The sequence below is a fragment of the Erinaceus europaeus genome, chromosome 13, assembly GCF_950295315.1.
Source record: "Erinaceus europaeus chromosome 13, mEriEur2.1, whole genome shotgun sequence".
NCBI lineage: Eukaryota > Metazoa > Chordata > Mammalia > Eulipotyphla > Erinaceidae > Erinaceus > Erinaceus europaeus.
This window is the reverse complement of record NC_080174.1, coordinates 76,637,890-76,659,393: the sequence shown is the minus strand read 5'-3', so window position 1 is coordinate 76,659,393 and position 21,504 is coordinate 76,637,890. Positions and strand designations below refer to the sequence as shown.

General features: G+C 39.8%; 1 protein-coding gene across 6 annotated transcripts in view; it reads left to right on the top strand.

Annotated features, from left to right (window-relative positions):
* Positions 1-21,504, top strand: part of DAB1 (DAB adaptor protein 1) — a 1,538,943-nt gene that overhangs the window by 728,737 nt on the left and 788,702 nt on the right. For all 6 annotated transcript variants that reach the window (XM_060206276.1, XM_060206275.1, XM_060206272.1 and 3 more), the window contains exon 4: positions 863-936. The gene's annotated coding sequence lies outside the window, so the exon portion shown is untranslated. The remainder of the gene's footprint in view (positions 1-862; positions 937-21,504) is intronic.

Here is a 21,504-nt window from a genome sequence, read left to right as displayed (position 1 = left end):
TTATTTGCCCACTTTCTATGGCCCTATCTTCCCTCCGTTTCTAAGTCATACCCACTACTTCTGAGTGTCCTTCGTTTTCTTTCTTTCAATTTTTTATATTTATTTATTTTCCCTTTTGTTGCCCTTGTTGTTTTATTATTGTAGTTATTGTTGTAGTTATTGTTGTTGTTGTTGTTGGATAGGGAAGAGAGAAATGGAGAGAGAAGGAGCAGATAGAGAGGGGGAGAGAAAGATCGACACCTGCAGATCTGCTTCACCACCTGTGAAGCGATTCCCCTGTAGGTGGGGAGCTGGGAGCTCAAACTGGGATCCTTATGCTGGTCCTTGTGCTTCACACCACCTGCGCTTAACCCACTGCACTACACCTGACTCCCATCTTTTTTTTTTTTTTTCTTATTCTTCTCTCTTTGGATCCTGTTGGAGTTGGAGTTCAGAGCAGAGACATGTGGTCATCTTTCCCTAACCTTTCTCCTCAAAATTCTTTATGGGGTGCAAAAGGTGGAAGGTCCAACTTCTATAATTGCTTCTTTGCTGGACATAGAAATTGACAGGTCGATCTATATTTCCAGCCTGTTTTTATCTTTCCCTAGTAGGTGGAGTACCTAGTACTTAGGATGAATTATCTGGATTGCAATTCGTTAATAAACATCTTTGCTTCCTTACAGTGGATGGTGGTTTGATTTATGCTCGCTAACATCTGTTACATTTGGGGGGGGTAATGTTTTTATTTTATTCCTTTATATATATTTTAGTGCTTACTGTGTGATAAGAACTTGGTAATGTTTTGAATGAAAAGTAGGAAATAAGACTATCAAAGTATTAATTTTTACCTTTTTAATAATCACATATTCTTTGTTTTCAGAATTCAGCAAGAAATGGTGGTGACTACTGGCTCTAAATCTTCCTGATTGAGGGAATCTTTTGTGCAACAAAAAGGTAAATATTTTATGCCTTGCTGATGTAGTCTTCCATTCTGGGGAAGTTATTCAGGAATGTCTCTGGATCCATTGGAAGTGATGGGTTTTGTGCTTTGTGTTGCTTCTTAAAATACCTGAAAAGGGTTCATGGAATCTTTGGAAATTGGTGTTTTATGTGGCTTTTTCTCTGGTCTACTTTGCTTATGTGGTTTCAGAAAGAGGATATTGATTCTCTCTTTTCTTAATTCACATAGTAAATATCTTTATGAGCCCTAAGTTTTCCTGCCTGAATTGTATCCTCTCCTAACAGGTTGTCTTAGATTAGGTTTAATTTTAAATATAACTGTGTCGGTTCTCTTTTTAAAATGGCTCCTGTTTTCAATATTTTTTTTTCCAAAAGGAAGCTTTTTTAAATTGTCAAACCTAAAGTTATATGTAAGATAAAATGTCTCTACATAAGAAACAGAGGTGGATATTTATGAGCTTAAGGGAAAGATACTATTATTTCAAGGCCCTAAACTTTTAAATGATGGCCACACTGAATTATGTACTTCATTCAGGGAGTCAGGAAGGCACAATTGAAGGTGCCTATTCTTTTGACAAATTAGAAGCATTCATTCCAATATCTATTTGTTGTTTACCAGGGATAATGTTGAATGAATCACAGAGAGGTGGATGGATGTCCTTTCCAACACTTTTAATTAGCAACACTGCCTATTAGAATGAACAGTGTTGCTTTCCTGCCACAGAGCTTCCCTCACCCACCCCCCTTCAGTAGAATAGAAATCTTATTCTCCACAAGGTAATATTCATCTCTTCCCCAGCCAGACAAGCATAGAAAACTAAACAATGGTCTGCTAAAAAGGCCCAGATAATCCTTTTTATCATTTCCAGTTTATATGAGCTTGCAAGGCAAATACAAGAGGGTGAAATACAAGATGGTGAACCCCCACCCCAACAACTAAGACAGTACAGATTTAAATTCGTGTTTAAAATGACATGTCTTCATAACAAAAGTTTCTCTCCTCGTGTATTAATGACCATGTTTATGTGTATGTTTAAAGTTTGGTAAATAGTAACTTTAAGGCTAAATTCTTACTAGTCAAAGTTAAATGAAAAAGGTTTTCAACCTAATTCTCATAAAGATAAAAATTAACTTACATTTAAAGTCTGAGGTAAAAATTAGTTAACAATCAATATATTTTAACTAAGTTGGTCTAAACAAAAGGTTAAATAGACTTGTTGATGTGTAAAACTCTCCATTACCTTCTCTATTAGAAATGGTAGATCGCACAATGGCTATGCTAATTATTCTCATGCCTGAGGTTTCCTCTCCTGCCCACACCTAGGGTGTGTCTCCATCTTGAATGGGTGTAACAAAAGGTTAAAAGACGTTGTTGATATGTAAAAGTCTCAAATCTGTTAAGAGACCTTGGGGACAAGAGGCTGGAAAGGGAGCTGGGAGGCTGCAGGAATTGAGACTTGTAAAAAATTCAGTAAGAATATGAGGACTTACTAGAGACAATGGAAATGAATTACTCTGAGGACTTCAAATGTCACTACTCATTTAAGTGACCTGGAGAGGAGGCTGAGAAACCTATTTTCTGAGGGTTTCATTGGCAGAGATGACTGGGAGCTGAGGTTCCTCAACCACCAATGTTTGCATTTCTATAGTGACCTGTTGACACATTAACAAGGCTTGTGCCTCTGCTTTCTGTAATGAATAGAGTTAAATGAGAGAGAGTTGAGGGGCTATTTTTTGTATGCACTCACTGGGCGTGAAAGTAACTGCCCAGCCTAGGGGGAGCCCCTAATTTACCACATAGAAGAGAAGTTGATTACTTGCGACTGGACCGAGTTTGGTCTTTTATTATTGCTTTTCTATCTGCAAAGTTGGTCTCTGAGGTGAAGTGAATTTGGGAAGACAAATTAAGATTTTCTACTGAAGGAGAACTGGGGAGTAGTAGCTTCTGAAAACAGTCATCTTTTCTCGATTGCCTGTCTAATAAATCTCTTGAATGCATTCTGCCCATAGACAGAGGTTGGAAATATATAGGTGTGTGTTGGTTGGAATTTAACAAGTAGTAAACACCAAGAATAGTGGAATAAAAACTTTTCTTTGGTGTGTGCCTGGCCTCAGATCAAGGTTTCCTTCTGCATACTGTCACCCACCAGTTGTGAAACCCCAGAGAAGCTACCACAGAGCTCCCCCATACATAATGTCTATAATGGGAAAACATTAATATCAATCTGTGTTGAACACAGTGTGCATAAAAGATTCTAGCGGGTGGGACTATCACACAGGTTTGTGGTATCTCTATAGGTGTATTGGTTTATTGTTTTAAAAAGCTTGATTTTTAAATATTGAGGCAACTCAGTGCTTGGGGTTTCATCCTGGGTTAATGTTAAGGGACTTTGCAGTAAAGTCACATGTCACCAAAAGACATTTCCATTAAGGATGGACTGCATACACAATAGTGGTCCCCACAGGCTATTTTGTATAAGTCTAGGTGTGTAGTAGACAGTACTATCTAGGTTTGTGTAATTATACCCTGTGATTTATTTGCAGTGACAGAAATGACATAACGGGGTGGGCAGTGAGTGGCACACTCTATAAAATGCACATGTGCAAGGATGAGGGTTCAAGATGCAGGTCCCCTAGGATGTTTCATAAGTGCCGAAGCAGTGTTACAAGTCTCTCTCTCTTTCTCTCTCTTTCCCCTGTCTTCCTCTGCCTATCTCTGTGATAAACTTGGTGACTATATATATATATATATATATTTAAATCACCTAACAGATTCTTTCTCAGAATGTATACGTCTCTTTAAACAACCCATGGCAGCCTTCTCCTGGCCTGCTAGGAAATTTGAATCAACAAGGTAAAGAAGGGAGAAAAAAGAAAAAAAGCTGCCTTGAGAATTGCTATGGGGAGAGACTACTTACATAGTTTTGAGGGGAAATGAGAAGCATAGCTTTGGAGGGAGTTAGTGACCTAGATAATTAATCTCCAGAGCTGTCTGAAGGAGTTACCTCTTCTTTGGAAAAATTCTGGCCCTTTGAAGTGATGTCAAGTCATGCAGTGAAGGTGATAGGAAAAATGATTGAAAATGCTTCTTCTGTTTTTGGAAACAAAACTCAGCCAGGAAAGCAGTGATAGAGAAATAAGAGAGATAGAGACACCTGAAGCACCTTGGGTAGAGGAGATTCCAGGCTTTGAGGGACTGGGAGGGTGCTGTGCCCTTAGAAGAGAGAGCAGAGCAGTAACTGTGAGCTGCAGACTGTTGGAGAGCTTGTAATGACATTAGTGGAAACATGGGGAAATGTAGTCTACAATCCCTCTGCTCAAGAAGCTCAGAGTAGTAAACAATTAATTACCATATGAAGCAGACACAGCAGCCCAGAGGAGCAATGCTGAGGACTGAGGGGAGTTTTAAGCTGAAGTCCAAAGGTTGAAATTCTCTATGCTGAATGAGAAGGGATTTGAGGCAGACCATTCCACAGACCAGCTGCTCACAGCAATGATGAGCCAAGATACTGGGTTGAGAGTCACCTACTTGGCCTGATAACACTTCTTTAGCAACAACCCAAGGGTTGTCATCTCAAACTGTCAGTCACTATTTTAGACAAGAAATATGCTGCTAGTTACAAGGATTATGTGATAGCCTCAGGCACCCCTTACAGCAGAGATGTGGAGATTTCAGCCCCTGGCCCTGTCTTCCTAGTCTCAGATGAACTCAGTCCTAGACTAGATAAATGCCAATTATGATCATATATGGGAATTTACTGGTAAAGTAGCTAACCAGAACATTTTGAGTTTTGGTAAAAAAAAATTATATATATATATATATATATATATATATATATATATATATATTAAATACTTGAACTTTTCTGTAATTTAGAGTTAATCATCCTAATTTTTTACTTCATTTCTCAAGAATATTTATTGAATTTTCTGGCACAACTCCAACATAACAGGGGGAAAAATGTATTCTACTGCAGAGTAACAAGATCTCAGCCTCATTGTTCTTCTATTTCTTCTAGTTATGAGGAAATATATCTATTACTACTTTTAAATGAACAGCTATTATATTAACTGACCAAACAAGACAAAACACTAATGTATGAAATAATGATTAAGATTATCTTACTTGAATCAAATTTTAGAACTAATGAGCGAGCAATCAAAACAATAAGATGTCATGGAACAAATAATTATATAAATGAAACTGCAAGCTGTAATGAAGGGACTTTAAAAAAGAAACTAAGAAAAATTAAATATATGCACACAAAACTATGTGTTCATTCAAAGAAAAGAACCATTGTTACCTCAGGAAGAGAATGTAAAAGGAAGAGTTGTCTCTGGAAGCATCCTCTGGAAGCATCCTCTGGAAGCATCCTTTTTTAAGTGTGACATAGGCAACCCTTTGCAAGCTCACAGAACTGGTTAGAAAAATCTGTAATTGGCAGGTGAATGGCTCCTAAACAAAGATGTGGAGAATGTAGATGACAGCTGAAATCCACATTTATGACCAGTCTTCACCCTTCTCCCTGCACACATTTATCACTGAATTATAGTCAGAGCTGAAGAAATAGTGCGTGTGTGCGCGCGCACACACACACACACACACACACACACACACACACACAACTCATATCTCACAAGGACCAGAAGAATTCTAAAGTGCAATGCCCAACACATGGTAGGTCCTTAAACAATGACTGTTGAATGGGTGTTTGTTTTAATGAAGTGCCAAGGATTACTCATTGTGTATGGGGGTGGGTGGATTTTAGAGAGGTAAGTAGATATTATGACAGCATCCAGAACAAAATGAAATAGGAAATAAATGCCCAGGAGAATTACTCTTTACTGTAGACTTAACATGTTGATGTTCAGAACACCTCACCTGCCAAAGGTATCCTCTTCAAAATGAAGGAAACAACAGAACAGGATTAAATTGGCATAGCTGGAGGAGGTCTGCTTCTGTGTGAAGTGCTGGAAGTGTGTGAAGTGCTGGAAGTGTGTAAAGGGCTCTAATTTTTAGTGTTGGGGAGAAAAATTAATTTGATTCAGGAGACACCTGAGGTTGATAAGAGAAGACTAGGGCCTGGAGGAATGGAATGGATATACAATATACTCAGAGGAAGAAGTCTGGAGGAACAGAGCTAGAATGAAGGGGAGACATGTAGAAAGGAATCTTGTTATTTTGGAGTGGTGCCAAGAAGTATGATGAGGTCTACTTAGCACCTGGTCAACTCAAGACCCCCATCGCCTGGGACAAGCAACATCAGAGTAAACACCCAAAGGTTAAGGGAATTAACATCCCTCCTATGTGGAATTTATGTGTCTTTTGAGGAAGATCCTTTATTAAATCACTTGACAGGGTGTATTATAATTGTCTCCTTGAAGTTTTCTCTTACATTTTATATTCTTCTATGGTGCCAGAATTATGTTTTGTTTTTAGTTTTTCTTTTTTTTTTTTTTTTCCCCTTTTACTTCTAGAAACTAACTCTGAAGATTGAAAAAGAAAAACCAATAAGCACCTACATATGATAATAGTGACATGGAAGGGAACCCCTTTTTTTCTGTATTTGTAAGGAGAGAAACAGGGAACAAAAGGTGAAACGGTGTAAGTTGTGACTGTAATGTTGCCCTAATGTAATGTCTTTATTTATCAGTGTCTCTTAGTTGGGGGACATGAATTCTGGGTGTCCCATTGAAGATAATCTAGCCATTTTTCTATTTCAGTGAGTCCTTGGTGTTGAACTTGTTTAACTCACCTAATACTTTATTTGTGCTGTTAAATCTTAAATACAAATTGATTAAGGACAGTGGAACAGGTTTTTCAGTGAGTGCAGGAACTGTTTGCAATATATAAAAGACAGAATTTGGAATTAAAAACCTGACCTGTGACTCATGTTGCCATTTAATGGATGTGCGAACTCAGATTCTTATGTGTCTTTGCACCCTCTTCTTATCTTTGGTCCCTTACCTGTTAAAATGGAAATCCGCGGGAATGGTGACTAATAAGTGGTAGTCCATTTGAAAAATACTTGGACTCCACTATTTTGAGGAATTTTCTCTCTATTCCCATTTCTTGTAATGTTTTTATCATAAAAGGATGTTGGATGTTGTCAAAGGCTTTCTCTGCATCTATTGGTATAATCATGTAGTTTTGGGCCTTGCTTTTATTGATGTGGTGGACCACATTGATTGATTTACATATATTAAAGCAACCTTTCATCCCTGGGAATCAAACCCACTTGGTCATAATGAATAATATTTTTAATACACTGCTGTATCTGACTGCCTAGAATTTTGTTCAATATTTTAGTATCTTTGGTCATCAGAGATATTGGTCTGTAGTTTTCTTTCTTTTGTTGTATACCTGTCTGCTTTTGGTATTGGGTAATGTTGGCTTCACAGGAGCTGGAAGGGATAAAGAATAGAGAAGCTTCCAGTGGAAGGGATGGGATATGGCACTCTGGTAGTGGGAGTTGTATAAATTATACCCCTCTTATCCCACAATCTTGTCTACCATTATTAAATCACTAATAATAAAAAAGGTTAAAAGAAAAATCCTAGGAAAACATAAATGATTTAAATCTAGTACATTATTTAAAGATTTGTTTTATATATTTATTTTCTGAAAGATGGAAACCAGACTATAAATGATACTGGGTAATCAGGCCCTCAGGGTTTCAGCATGCAAACTATGTTTTCTGTACACTGAGGCCACTACAACACATTTAAGTATAAAAGAAATGAATTAGAGTGCATTGTATCACTGCCAATTAGAAATGTTAAGGAAAAAAAGTGGAATTAAGACATTTTCCAGTGAATTTTTATAAGGCATCTCAGAGTAACTTGAATTTCCTTTCTGAGGTGCAAGGAACTTGTGTCTCTGAATAAGGTAGTAACTCATGCTGCATTACATAAGGAATTATACACAGGGGGGGTGTGTCTTCAGCCTTTTCTATCTCATTTATCATGTTTTTGTGACCTCTACTATGGCTCTGGATGGAACTTCTCCAGCCAGGACCTTCATAGTTCATATGCCAGGGAGAAAGGCTCTATCTAATCCAATCCTTTTAATTATATTTATGAAGATTGTCCTTTATCTGCACTGGGGAGAATGAATGTTGCAGAGTTTACGGAAAGTTGGCCATTTAGTATGATTTCTGTGGGACTTTCTAGTTTTTGTCCTCCCAACACTGAAGGGTATGTCTGTTGGACTCTATCTGAAATTAACATTTTTTCTCTCTCTGTAATATGGATATATATATGCATGTATATATATATATATATATATATATTAAGCTCTCTTGCAGTTTTTCACTATGCGTTTTTAATAGCATATTTTCAAAGATATTCTTTTACTGAAGGCCTGACTACCCCCTGCCATTGTCTTCTTTCTCATGAGCCTCTAGTGCACTCTAGTCTTACTCCCTCCAGACTTGTCTGCACATTGCCCTCTGAGCATCCTGCTAAATTACAAAGGTGAAAATACACACCTACTGCATCAAAGTGATATTCTAGGGGATGAGAGGAGGGGTGAAGAGAGCCTTGGGCTCTTGATGTATAATGTTGGAAAAGATCCTAAGCTGTGGGTCAGAGTGTTTTGCAGATTCCTACCATGGGGGTGGGGGGGATGAGAAGCTGACCTATGTGTCAACAACCGTATTGTAAACCACTTCCCCTCACAATAAAATGAAAAAAAATAATAATGAATTTGGAGCTAAATCCTTCTGCCTAATAATCTTAGTGGTTTCCCTTTCCCTGGTGTAATTGGAAAAGTGCCTTCAAGTTTACTTTATAATCTGGTTTTCAACTACCTTCTCACTCGCATCTACACAATTCTCTCACCCCATCTTTCAACACACACACACACACACACACACACACACACACACACAATTTATTTTCCCAGCCACACAGATTACCTAATGGCTGTTCCCTGAATGTTTCAGGATCTTTGCACAACATGTCTTCCGTCTGAAAGGCCCTTTCCTGTATCTATCAGTTGGCAGAATGCTGCTAATATTCAAATCCCTTCTGAACCTTTCCTATCTGCCTTGCTGTCTTCCTCAGAGACTTCTCTAGAGCTATGTGTTTTATCCTTATAGGCTCTAGTCCTGTATTGTTACCTCCTCCCTCCAGTAATGCAGACAATTGAAATGAGCTAGACCTTTAGCAGAAGTGTGGTAATGAGAACATTTGTGTTAGATCTAAACCTCTAGCAATAGGAAAGGTTTGGTTGGTGTACCAGGGTGTAGGGAAGAGTGTAGCTTGCTCTTCATTCCAGAAGAAGTGTTTTCTTTCTTTTTTTTTTTTTAAATATTTATTTTATTTATTTATTCCCTTTTGTTGCCCTTGTTGTTTTATTGTTGTAGTTATTATTGTTGTCATTGTTGTTGGATAGGACAGAGAGAAATGGAGAGGGGAGGGGGAAGACAGAGAGAGGGAGAGAGAGATAGACACCTGCAGACCTGTTTCACTGCTTGTGAAGCGACACCCCTGCAGGTGGGGAGCCAGGGCTTGAACCAGGATCCTTATGCAGGTCCTAGCGCCACCTGCGCTTAGCCCGCTGCGCTACAGCCCGACTCCCCAAGAAGTGTTTTCTTAACAGGTCCCAGCCTTGCGATTTGACATTCCTCACCCAGAACTGCTTCATAAAAGACAAATAACATAAACACTGATTTTATCTCCTCATTTAACTCTAATAAAGTTATCACACATGATTTATTGTTTTTATTAATGAAAAGTAACAAAAATGCCATGCTTTTGTAAGCAACTTTTTGATTGTTTATGTGTTCATGAATTTTAATTTTAAAGCTAATCTAACCATATTACATGGAGATTAGAAATTAGAGAAAAGACAAAAATATAACCATGATCCATCATTTGAGTCTATTTATTCCAATCTTTGTATAGGAATATTTTATATCATAAAATTACACATTTAATATAAAGCCTGGTTGATTTTACCAAAACTGTAAGCATTTTTCTGTGACGCTAGATACCATGAATATTAATCACTTTAAATAACAGAATAAAATGGTTTTAAGTAAATGGACTGTTAGTGGGTGGATCTCCTAAAATTCCTGTGGTCATTCGTTATTGTTGAAGGTTCTTTTCTTTGGCTTTTCCTAATTTTGTCAGTAATATTTGAAGACATACATTATATTAAGATGTTTCCATTTTTGAGGTTATTTCTTTTAAATGATTCCAACCACAGTCATTAATTTAAAAGCACTCAGTGTATCCTCCTCATATCTTCCTTTGCTCCAAGGTAGAAGTGAATCTCTTGGTCATTAATAAGAAACTCAAAGATCTACATACCTGGACCTTGCATAGGTTCCAATCATCAGATCTTTACTTAACCACATACTTTATGGCCTCCTAAATCTCAAATTACAAATCATTCTACCTGCCTGTAGTTCTAATAAGCATATTTAAACTGTCTATTCTGTTTTGAGTAGGTATGCATATTGACCCTTGTTGTATGCTTTACATTGATTTGTTCTAGCCCTCCCCCCGCCAAGAGAATTGGATCAGTCCAATTAATTTCGCGGGCCTGCTTGGCCCCGCCCCAAGGAACCCCGGGAGAGGGTTCCTGAGTCCGAGAGTTCCTGAGTTCCTGAGTCCGAGAGTTCCTGAGTTAGAGAGTTTCTGGGTTACAGAGTAAGAGAGAGTTCCAGTGTGCCAGAGTTTCAGAGGGCTCTCAAGTACGAGAGTTCCAGAGTGACAGAGTTCATGAGTTCATGAGTTCAAGAGGAAGAGAGAGAGGGCCAGAGAGTTCCTGAGTTCGAGAGTGAGAGAGTGCTTGTGCCGCCGCAAAGAGACAGCAGAGTTCTGTTTGGTGATTAGTTTGTCTTAGTTTATGAATCGTTGTTCCTGAATAAAGAAATACAGCTTCCCTGCCCAGCCGTTGTCTCCGCGTCTCTGTTCACCACCGTGAAGCCAGCCCGGCCAGCTGGAGCCATCCGGAAAATTTAACAACAGACCCTGGACGTCTGCACCACCACCCCTCCCAATGCATATGCCATCCATTTGGATCAGAGTAGCTGGTCCATCTGTTGAGAAGCCTGTTGTTAAAGTTCAGGGCTCCAGTAGGCCAGGCTAGCTTCGCAGTAGTAGACAGAGACTCGAGAACACACGGCTGTGCAGAGAAGCTGTATTTCTTTATTCAGGAGCAACAATTCAAAAACTAACCTAAACTAATCACCACACAGATCTCTCCTGCATCTTTCTCCCCCGGCGGCAGCGGCAGGAACCCTGGAAGTACATTGGGTAGGGGGTGGGGAGAAGGGGATGCGTGAAACTAGCAGGGGCTAAACCACAATCTCCCAGAGGCGGGGGGGGGGGGGGTGAGACCAAACCAATGTGAAGCATAGCAACAATTACCCCTTTTCTTTTTAACTAAATGACCATAGTATCAGGAGTGTGGGGCGAACAGAAACCTATATCGTATAGGCATTTTCAAAAAAGAAACTGGCACAAACATGGAGGAACATGTAAGCGAGCAACAAGAACCAGTGTGCTGCCAAGGGAAGGCCTGAGGGGGGCGTTTTTGCCTCTATGGGCAAGACTTTATCAGCTAAAAAAAAAATTTCCTGCCTCTGGGGGCTTCTGTTGCCTCTGGGGAGCATTACTTGCCTCAACGGGCATTACCTAGCATGGGAGCAGGGGTCTGGCCTAGAGTCCCAAGGCAGCTGGCTGCAGTCAGTCTTTGAGAAACCCAGCAGCATAAAGGGAAGCTGCTAGTTTTCTGCAAAGTGTCCAAGAGGTGTACCAGTGAGTCCGATAGAAGTGCCAGTCCAAAGCAGATGTCCACCGAAGAATTGCCGGGGGATGGGGGTGAATTGTTGCATGAGGAAGGTCAGCCATTGGAATTCCACTTTTATGTAGAGAACTTGACTGCTGCAATTAACTTACTATGAAACAAAACTTGTAACAGGTTAGAAGTTTACCACAATTGATAACTCTATTACAATTGGAAATCTTTTTTAGTATGATTTTAAGGTTGTTTAAAGTTTAAACAATAAAATGTGGAAAGGTAAACAGAGAACCATGGGAAAAAAAAAGCCTCAGGCATGAGAATCATTAGCATAACCATTGTGCTATCTACCCTGCCCATATTTGAACACACACATAAGCATGGTTTTCAAATACACAAGGAGAAAAACTTTTGTTACGAAGACATGTCATTTTAAACACGAATTTAGATTTGTACTGTCTAGTTGTTCGGGGGTGCATTGTCCGGCAGTGGCTTCTTGCACAACTTCAGCTCCAGGAATTGTAGGTTGCGATCTCTGGACGAATCTCTGTGTATTCTAGCTCTTCTGACTTCAGAGTTGGAGATGTTGACCGGGGGCCCAGTCCCAGCAGGGAGCCCGCGGTCTCCAGGTGGTCCAGGATCTGCCCAGACTTCATAGCAGGAGGGCGGGCAGGCCAGCAGTGCAGAAGGCAAGGGCCGAGGTGCCCCGAAGTGGCAGCCAGGATGGGCTGCAGCCCTGCCCGCCATGTCTGCTGCCCTGCTCCCAGTGGCAGAGCAGTGTGGAGAGAGCCCATGCCCAATGCCCCGTACAACGCTGCGGCGAGCTGGTTCATGTGCGCAGGCGGCAGGCAGAAAGCAGTGTGTGGCCCAGAGAGAAATGTTCCAGAAACAGAAAAACAGTCTCATGAAGAAAGGGCAGAGGCCTTTGGAAACCTCTTCACAGAAAAGCAGCCCATAATGGATTCACTTATCTGGGGGTTGCACAGGTTAGGTCCCACGTGGAGCACCATATGTTGTCAGAGTTCTGGGTGCCAGTAAGCTGGGCTAGCTTCGCGGTGGTAGACAGAGACTCGAGAACACACAGCTGTGCAGAGAAGCTGTATTTCTTTATTCAGGAGCAACAATTCAAAAACTAACCTAAACTAATCACCACACAGATCTCTCCTGCATCTTTCTCCCCTGGCGGCAGCGGCAGGAACCCTGGAAGTACGTAGGGGAGGGGGTGGGGAGAAGGGGAAGCACGAAACTAGCAGGGGCTAAACCACAATCTCCCAGAGGTAGGTTGTGAGACCAAAACAATGTGAAGCATAGCAACAGAAGCCTTTGCAGGCTCCAGCAAGAGAAGTTAAGGACACTTACCCTGGGATTCATAATTCCCCGAGCATATCCCTGGCATCACACTTAGCACACTTTTACGGCAATATATGGCTCACTGCTACTGGGGAAGGTACCTTTTTCATTGTTTCCCTGGTTGTTAGCACAGAGCTCAACATATAACTGAAGTGTGGAATAGCTGAAAAGCAAATCAGTCAATAGATTTGGCAGGTGTAATGTTTTTAATATGTTATGAAAAAAGTAAAATACTCTGCAAAGTATTGACAGTACGTGGCTCCTTTTATCTCATTTCAAAATAGTGTGATGTGTGACTAGTAAAGTACAAAATGCCTGACTCCCCACCTCATGCCCTTCAGACCTCCACTCAAATGCCATCTATTGACAATTTCTTCCTTTCTCCACTTTTTGTAGAACAGCACAACTGCCCCTCCTCAGTTATGTCCTCCTTATCTCTTTTCCCTCTAAACTACTTTCGTTACCTGACATTGTATTTTTATCTTCTTATCCCTCTCTTTTTCCTGCACTGTAGTAGAAGCATAAACTCTGTGAGGGTATAGAGACTTTGTCGTTTCTATTTGCTTGATTGATTCATTCATTGGTTATTTGATTGAATGAGAGAAATTGAGAGAAAAACAGGGAGAGAAAATGAGAGATACCTGCAGCACTGCTTCACCTCTTGTGAAGCTTCCACTCCTGCAGGTGGGGATTAGGGGCTTGAACTCCTGTCCTTACACATAGTAATGTGTTCAGTCTGAGTTGTGTGTCACTGCCTGCCCCCTGATTCTGTCTTTTATTATCTACAATTTTATGGCTGGCATTTAGAACACTCTTGTCATGCACAAGATGCACATTAAATATGCATTGAGTGAGTAAATAGTATTTCTTCCTACCTGGTAACAGGAAGGGGTATATATTTGTTGTATTTTTCCAGATGAGGAAAACTAGCATTTAAAAGAGCTAGGTGCCCTAAGTATGCTAATAATTCATTTGTTGAGTGCTTAATATTGCCGAGGGAATTGCCTACTGTCATACTTGCTTTCATTTAATCCTTGGCATAATCCTAAAAGATTATATATTATTAGCCCTATTTTAGCACTATTACTCATGCCTTAGAAAGGTTCAATAACTTGCTCAAGGGAACAACTACTAAGTGAAAGTCTAGGTATGAACCTTAATCTGACTTCAAAGAGCTTGTTTTTATCTATTTTTATAGTTCATATCCTTTTGGCATGGCATCATGTACCAGATACTATGCTAAATCTTCCAGTGACCCTGTGAAGTGTGGACAACTATTATTTTCATTTTGCAGTTGAGAAAACAGAGGCAGCTCTCCAAGGTCACAACTTCTAACCTAAGTATCTGCTTGTCAAAAGTTAACTATCTCCTTTTATTTAAAAAAAAAAAAAATCATTGTTTTAAGAGAGAGAGAGAGAGAGAAGAAATGCTAGACCGGCATCAGCTCTGACATAAACAGTACTAGGGATCAAACCTGTGAACTCATGCATACAAGTCCTGTGTTCTACCTCTGAGATATTTTTTCCTCAGTCCAAAAAGCTAGGTCTTAAATGGAGTATTTATTTTTTAAATAATTTGTAATTTTCACTTTTTTAATGTATTTTTATTTGATAGGATAGAGAAAAAGAAGTGAGGGGGTAAGGGAACAAAGAGAAAGAAAGAGAGAAAGAGAAAGAGAGAGAGAGCTATGCTTCACTGCTTATGAAGCTCCCCCCTTCAGTTGGGGGTGATTGGTGGCTTGAACCAGGGTCCTTCTGCTTGGTAACATGTGCATACAGCCAGGTGTGCCACTGCCCAGCTTCTTGAATAGAGTATTCATTTTATATACTAAATGCCCAAAGAAAAACTCAGGTCTCAGGTTGAGGGAGTAGATATCATAATGGTTATGCAAAGAGATTCTCATGCCCGAGGCTCCAAAGTCCCAGGTTCAGTCCCCCACATCACCATAAGCCAGAACTGAGCATTGCTCTGGTGAAAAAGAAAAGACAAGGAAAAGGAAAAGGAAAAACCGAGGTCCAGTATGCCCCACTAAGATCCTGACACACCTTCAAGTTTTTATTTACAACTTTGATCTCAGTAGACCCATGAAATAGAAAGCTTTGGCTGATAGAGCAAATTAATGCATCAATTTAAAATTTTGACAAGTAGTATATGATGTAATCATTTTTAAAAGACAGCATCACCTTATTCAGTCTCTCCCAGGTTAGGTCAGCTTCTTTATTCACCTCCTTCTTAGATACCTGGTGAAATGTATGTGTATTCTGTTCACCCTCTCTCATGCCTCTAATGGCATAGCTTAAGTTCAATAGTGAGGAAGGATAATTGAATCTATTTTTCAGACTTTCGTCGGTGAGCTCTATTCTGGGCACACGTTATTAGGATTGTGAGAACCAGACGTTTCTTTAAAGTGGATAGTGTTGGGCTGAACCAGGAAGATTATTAAAAGACATCACAATGCCAATTGAAAAATATATAGGGCACCTAGATTCCTTCTTCTGTCTCACCCCTCACAACACAAAGCCTATTCAAACCATTTTCCAGGAACAGGCATCTTACCTACACCTGTGTTCTCTCCTCTGTGACTAAACCCTTGAAGCACACTTACCCTTCACATATTGGGCTAGTGGTGCTTCTGCACATAGTTTCAGGAACAGCTTTATCAGCATCACTTGGGGACTTATTAGAAATACATCTTCTCGACCTCTACCCCCAGACCCATCGAATCAGAAACTCTGGGATCGGAGCCCAACACCCTGTCTGTTTTCACAGGCTTGCCAGGTGGTCCTGATACAGGCTGGAGGTCAGTTGTCACTCTAATAGAAATTTCATCTCTCTACCCTCAGACTGGGTCTCCCCTCATGGGTCTGCAGGTGCTCCACGTGGACCCAGCTGCTCAAGATCTTTTGCTTCTAGGCTGTAGTCACAACTAAAGAGACAGAAAGCTGACAGGGAAGAGAAGAAGGATCAGATTTAACATGCTTGTATGTCATTTGCACCTGGTAATGAATGGTATTTTTAACTGTAAAGCGTAGAGATAAGGAGTCTTTAGTAAGTAATTGTTGTCTACTTTAAGAAAATCTCATTACTAACCTTTCCCATTCTGATTATATCTTGCACTTATAGAACTTAGTAATAACTGCTGCCTAAAAGAATATATTCTATTTGCTTTAAATTTGTAAGACTTTTATGAATGTAATGCACTTAAAACAAATATCATCACGCTATTTAAAAATATCAGTCCCCTATTTTGTCTGCACCACTACTCTGAGACTCTCATCATCTTAGCTTTTTCTTCTGCTAGTTAACTCCCTGTTTCCATACAGTACACTTACATTGCTATTTTTCTTTTAGATAATGCAGGTATTATCTTTGGATTCCTACTTACTGTAGTTGAGAATTTCATTTCCCTCTCCTCACAGCCTTCATAAAATTCCCACCCCCCCCATGTCATCCTTTTGTCTCTTTCTTCCAGGAGCTGAAGGACAATGTGATGAGTTTATTATTGGTACCCAGGCTCCCTGCCCATTTGACACTAGATACCTAGGTCTTGCTCCACTCAACTTTGAATCAACCATTTTCCCTTCTGCCTGAAGGTTCTTAAAGTACACTGAAATCTCACATCTTTTGCGGTTAATCACATGTTAAACTTGATGTCCATTTATGGCAAAGTCACACCAAGCTGCACACAAACACACTTAAAAAATGCCCCCTTCTTAGAAAAAAATAATAATAGTAAGGCCTTTTTTGTACTTGTGAGGTAGGTGCCTGCTTTACCACATGCACAACCCAGGTTCAAGTCTGGCCCCTATGGAAGTAGGGGAAGCTTTAGTGCTGTGGTTTCTCTTCATCTTCCCATGTCTTTTTGTCTCTGTTTCTCTCTTCTTGAGAAAGGTAGCCCAGCTATGGTCATCACTTCTTCATCTGAAAAGCTTAGACTTTCACTTGTTAAAGCACTGAGTTTCCTTTGTTGTATCCAAACCAGTATTAGAATCTAATCTCAAATTAGGGAGGAAACAGAACTAGGATTTTGATGGAGTCTCATTTAGCCTCAAGGTTTTCTGCATTTAGTTGTATGATTATTCTAATAAAGGTTGTCACAGAGATAATACGTGTCTTTTACTTGGCAGTTTTTGCCAGTGTATCTCTTGGCCAGTTGTACAGTGTTTCTTCTAAAGCTGATGCTCGGTCAGAATAGATTTAAAAAGATGGAAGAATATATTTAAGTCATTTATGTATAGTTAATTGAATAGATAGAGTGATTGAGGGAAGGAAAGTAAGGGATAAGAGAGGAAGGTTGAAAGTAGGAATATATGTAGGGGTGAACTACAAAGGAAGTGAAAGCAAGACCACTAAAATGGGGATGGATATATATATATGAATGAATATACATACATATACATATATAATAGTTATAGAATTTTCACATATCCGTGACATTGGGAGAACTACTGTAGTTTACAATGGAGGAGATGAGGACCTCGAACTCTGGCAGTGGGAACAGTATGGGGTATACAGTTACACTCACATGATCTTACAGTATGGGGTATACAGTTACACTCACATGATCTTACAGTATGGGGTGTACAGTTACACTCACATGATCTTACAGGATGGGGTGTACAGTTACACTCACATGATCTTACAGGATGGGGTATACAGTTACACTCACATGATCTTATAGTATGGGGTGTACAGTTACACTCACATGATCTTACAGGATGGGGTATACAGTTACACTCACATGATCTTACAGGATGGGGTGTACAGTTACACTCACATGATCTTACAGGATGGGGTATACAGTTACACTCACATGATCTTACAGGATGGGGTGTACAGTTACACTCACATGATCTTACAGTATGGGGTGTACAGTTACACTCACATGATCTTACAGTATGGGGTATACAGTTACACTCACATGATCTTACAGGATGGGGTATACAGTTACACTCACATGATCTTACAGGATGGGGTGTACAGTTACACTCACATGATCTTACAGGATGGGTGTACAGTTACACTCACATGATCTTACAGGATGGGGTATACAGTTACACTCACATGATCTTACAGTATGGGGTATACAGTTACACTCACATGATCTTACAGTATGGGGTGTACAGTTACACTCACATGATCTTACAGGATGGGGTATACAGTTACACTCACATGATCTTACAGGATGGGGTATACAGTTACACTCACATGATCTTACAGTATGGGGTATACAGTTACACTCACATGATCTTATAGTATGGGGTGTACAGTTACACTCACATGATCTTACAGGATGGGGTATACAGTTACACTCACATGATCTTACAGGATGGGGTATACAGTTACACTCACATGATCTTACAGGATGGGGTATACAGTTACACTCACATGATCTTACAGGATGGGGTGTACAGTTACACTCACATGATCTTACAGGATGGGTGTACAGTTACACTCACATGATCTTACAGTATGGGGTGTACAGTTATACTCACATGATCTTACAGTTTTGTAAATCAATATTAAATAATAAAATAAGAAAGGTGAAGAGCAGTGAAGCCCCAGTGAGAACAATAACAAAATAGGACCTCATTTATAATATATAGAGTATATATCATATATATAGTATAGAATATATATATATATTTTTTTTTTCCCAGATCACTGCTAATGGTGGTGCTCAGGGATTGAATTAGGACATTGGCACCTCAGGCATGAGAGCCTCTTTGCACAAATATTATGCTATCTACCTCCACAATAGTATCTCATCTTCTAATACTCTAAGTAGTATTATAGTTTTATAAATTAATATTTATAACTGGAAGTTTTGTTATGACTATGGACATTTTATTTAAAATGAAAGCTAAATTCTGCATTTTTATTTAGTTTGCCAGTGGAGTTCTTTCTGGGCTTTAATACCCACATGACTTAATTGCGCTTGTTGTCAGACATAGGAAGAGAGAGAAGCCACAGCAAGGCTGTACCTGTTGTGAAGCATCCCACATTGCAGGAGCTCCCGGCTGGCTGTCTAAGAGCTCAAAATCAGCTTCTGGAGCTGGCGATGTGTACATTCTACCTGGTCAGCCACCTGCCAGCCTCACTCATGATACTTTGCTTCTTCTTCTTCTAGCGTTTGCCCTTCTTCAGTAGCCAGTCAACAGCGTCAGGTTGAGCCTTATGTAAAGCTGCTTGTTGCTGGCTTTGAAAGTGACTGGGATCCATGTGGATTCAGTCGGCTAGGAAGGACCGTCAGTTTCCCCAATGAATGGGTATTCACGGGATGCACCACGACGGGAAGGTTGATCCAATGCATCCCGATACTTTGCTTGGAAAGTTCATCATTTATAAAATTTAAAAACCTCAAAGAAACTAAGTTATTTAATATCTTTAAGTATACAAATATAAATTTATTATGACATCTGGTTGAGGACACACCCTATCATGCTCAAGGACCCTGTACTCAAGCTCAAGCCCGTACTCCCTACATGCAGGAGAGATGCTTCACAAGTGGTAAAGCAGGTCTTTAGGTGTCTCTCTTTTTCTTTCTCTGTCACCCTCTTTTAATTTCTCTCTATTCTGTCTAATGAAAGGAAGGGAGGGAGGGAGGGAGAAAGAGAAAGAAAGTGGAAAAAGTGACCACCAGGAGGGGTGGATTCATGGTGAAGCAGTACTTGCAGAACTCTCCCTCTCTCTCTCTCTCTCTTCCCTCTCAATTTCTGGATGTCTCCATTCAATACAGATAATAATAAAAATAATAAAAAAGAATTATATTTTTCACACATGAAGTTCACCCCACTGAAAGAAGTATTGATTTGCTTTTCTCATCTTCATTTTATTCAGAGATATTTGATGGATCTGATGCAAAGGTATCTGCATCCATTTCCTTACTGTCACATTCATATTCTTTTTCAGAAATAATTTGAAATGAAATAATTATTCCTTCAATATAAATTTTTCAAGACCACAGTGTAGTTGCTTATTGCTATTCAGACAGAGCTGGGGCTGTCTAGACTTGTAATCTCTGTAACAATTTGCCTTTTAATAATATTTGAATAATGAACCATTGATTTTGCCCTTTACATATTAATAACTTAAATATTAGATTAAAACTAAAATAGTATACCAACAAATAGATGGATATATAATATTTTAAAATAACACATTATACTACAGTACCACCATTTAGTGATTAGTACTCTTTCTTCTTGGTTTGAGACGCTAGAATGTTCTGAGGCCAGGACTCCATTTTGTAAGTGAGGAAAATGGTGCTCAGGTAAGTGATGCAATTGTTTTGAGGCCAATCACATCAATAAGTTCATATAAGCATTGATATTTAAATGCAGTTTTTAAGTGCGGGGCTATAGTACACCCAGTTAAGTGTTCATAGAATTCTGCACAAGGATCCAGGTTTGAGCCCCTGCCCCCCACCTGCATGGAGGACACTTTAGGAGCAATAAAGCAGGTCTGTAGTATCTTTCTTTCTCTTCTATCTCCCCCTTTCTTCTCAATTTCTCTCTGTCCTACCCAATTAAAAAAAAAAAAAGAGGGCCCACCAACAGTAGTGGTTTCATAATGCCAGCACTGAGCCCCAGCAATAACAAGGAAGGAAGGAAGGAAGGAAGGAAGGAAGGAAGGAAGGAAGGAAGGAAGGAAGGAAGGAAGGAAGGAAGGAAGGAAGGGAGGGAAGGAGGAAGGAAGGAAGGAAGGGAAGGAGGAAGGAAGGAAAGAAAGGAGGGAAGGAGGGGGGAGGGAAGGAGAGAGGGAGGGAAGAAAGGAGGGAAGGAGGGGGGAGGGAAGGAGGGAGGGAGGGAAGGAGGGAGGGCAGAAAGGAAGGAAGGAAGGAAGGAAGGAAGGAAGGAAGGAAGGAAGGAAGGAAGGAAGGAAGGAAGGAAGGGGAGCGAGCAATTTTTTGGACACTTCTGCCAGATCAGTAAGTTACCTGGTCCTTTTTATATAAATAGACTTTGTGTTATTTATCCTTTGGGTTAAACAAATGACTGATATTTTTCATCAGAAGAAATAGCCACTTAGTTTTGCTGTAAGAGACATTTTCCTGAAGTTGAGGGTTGTTGAACAATAGAATGGGCTCCTGACAGGTTATAAAATTTCCTTTTCTGCTATTCTCAAAAACAATCAGGATGAGGATTTTTAAAAATTTTACACAGGTTCCAGATGACCTCTCAAGACCTCTTTCCACTATAATACTCTGTAGATCAGTGAATATTAAGATAATTTCAATCTGAAGTCTGCTGTCCTGATATTTGATTCTTTGGCCATTTGTTCCCTTACAAATGAAACATCTGGATGACAGAACGGAGTGACTTTTCCTTGTTGTTTTTGACCCTCGCATAACTCCAGGCTTTGCTTCTGTTGCACTGTTATCAAAGCATCCAGGTGGAAGGGATATCTCTAGAAATTGAAAATAATCTTGGTTGTCTTTCATCTATTTGCTCCTC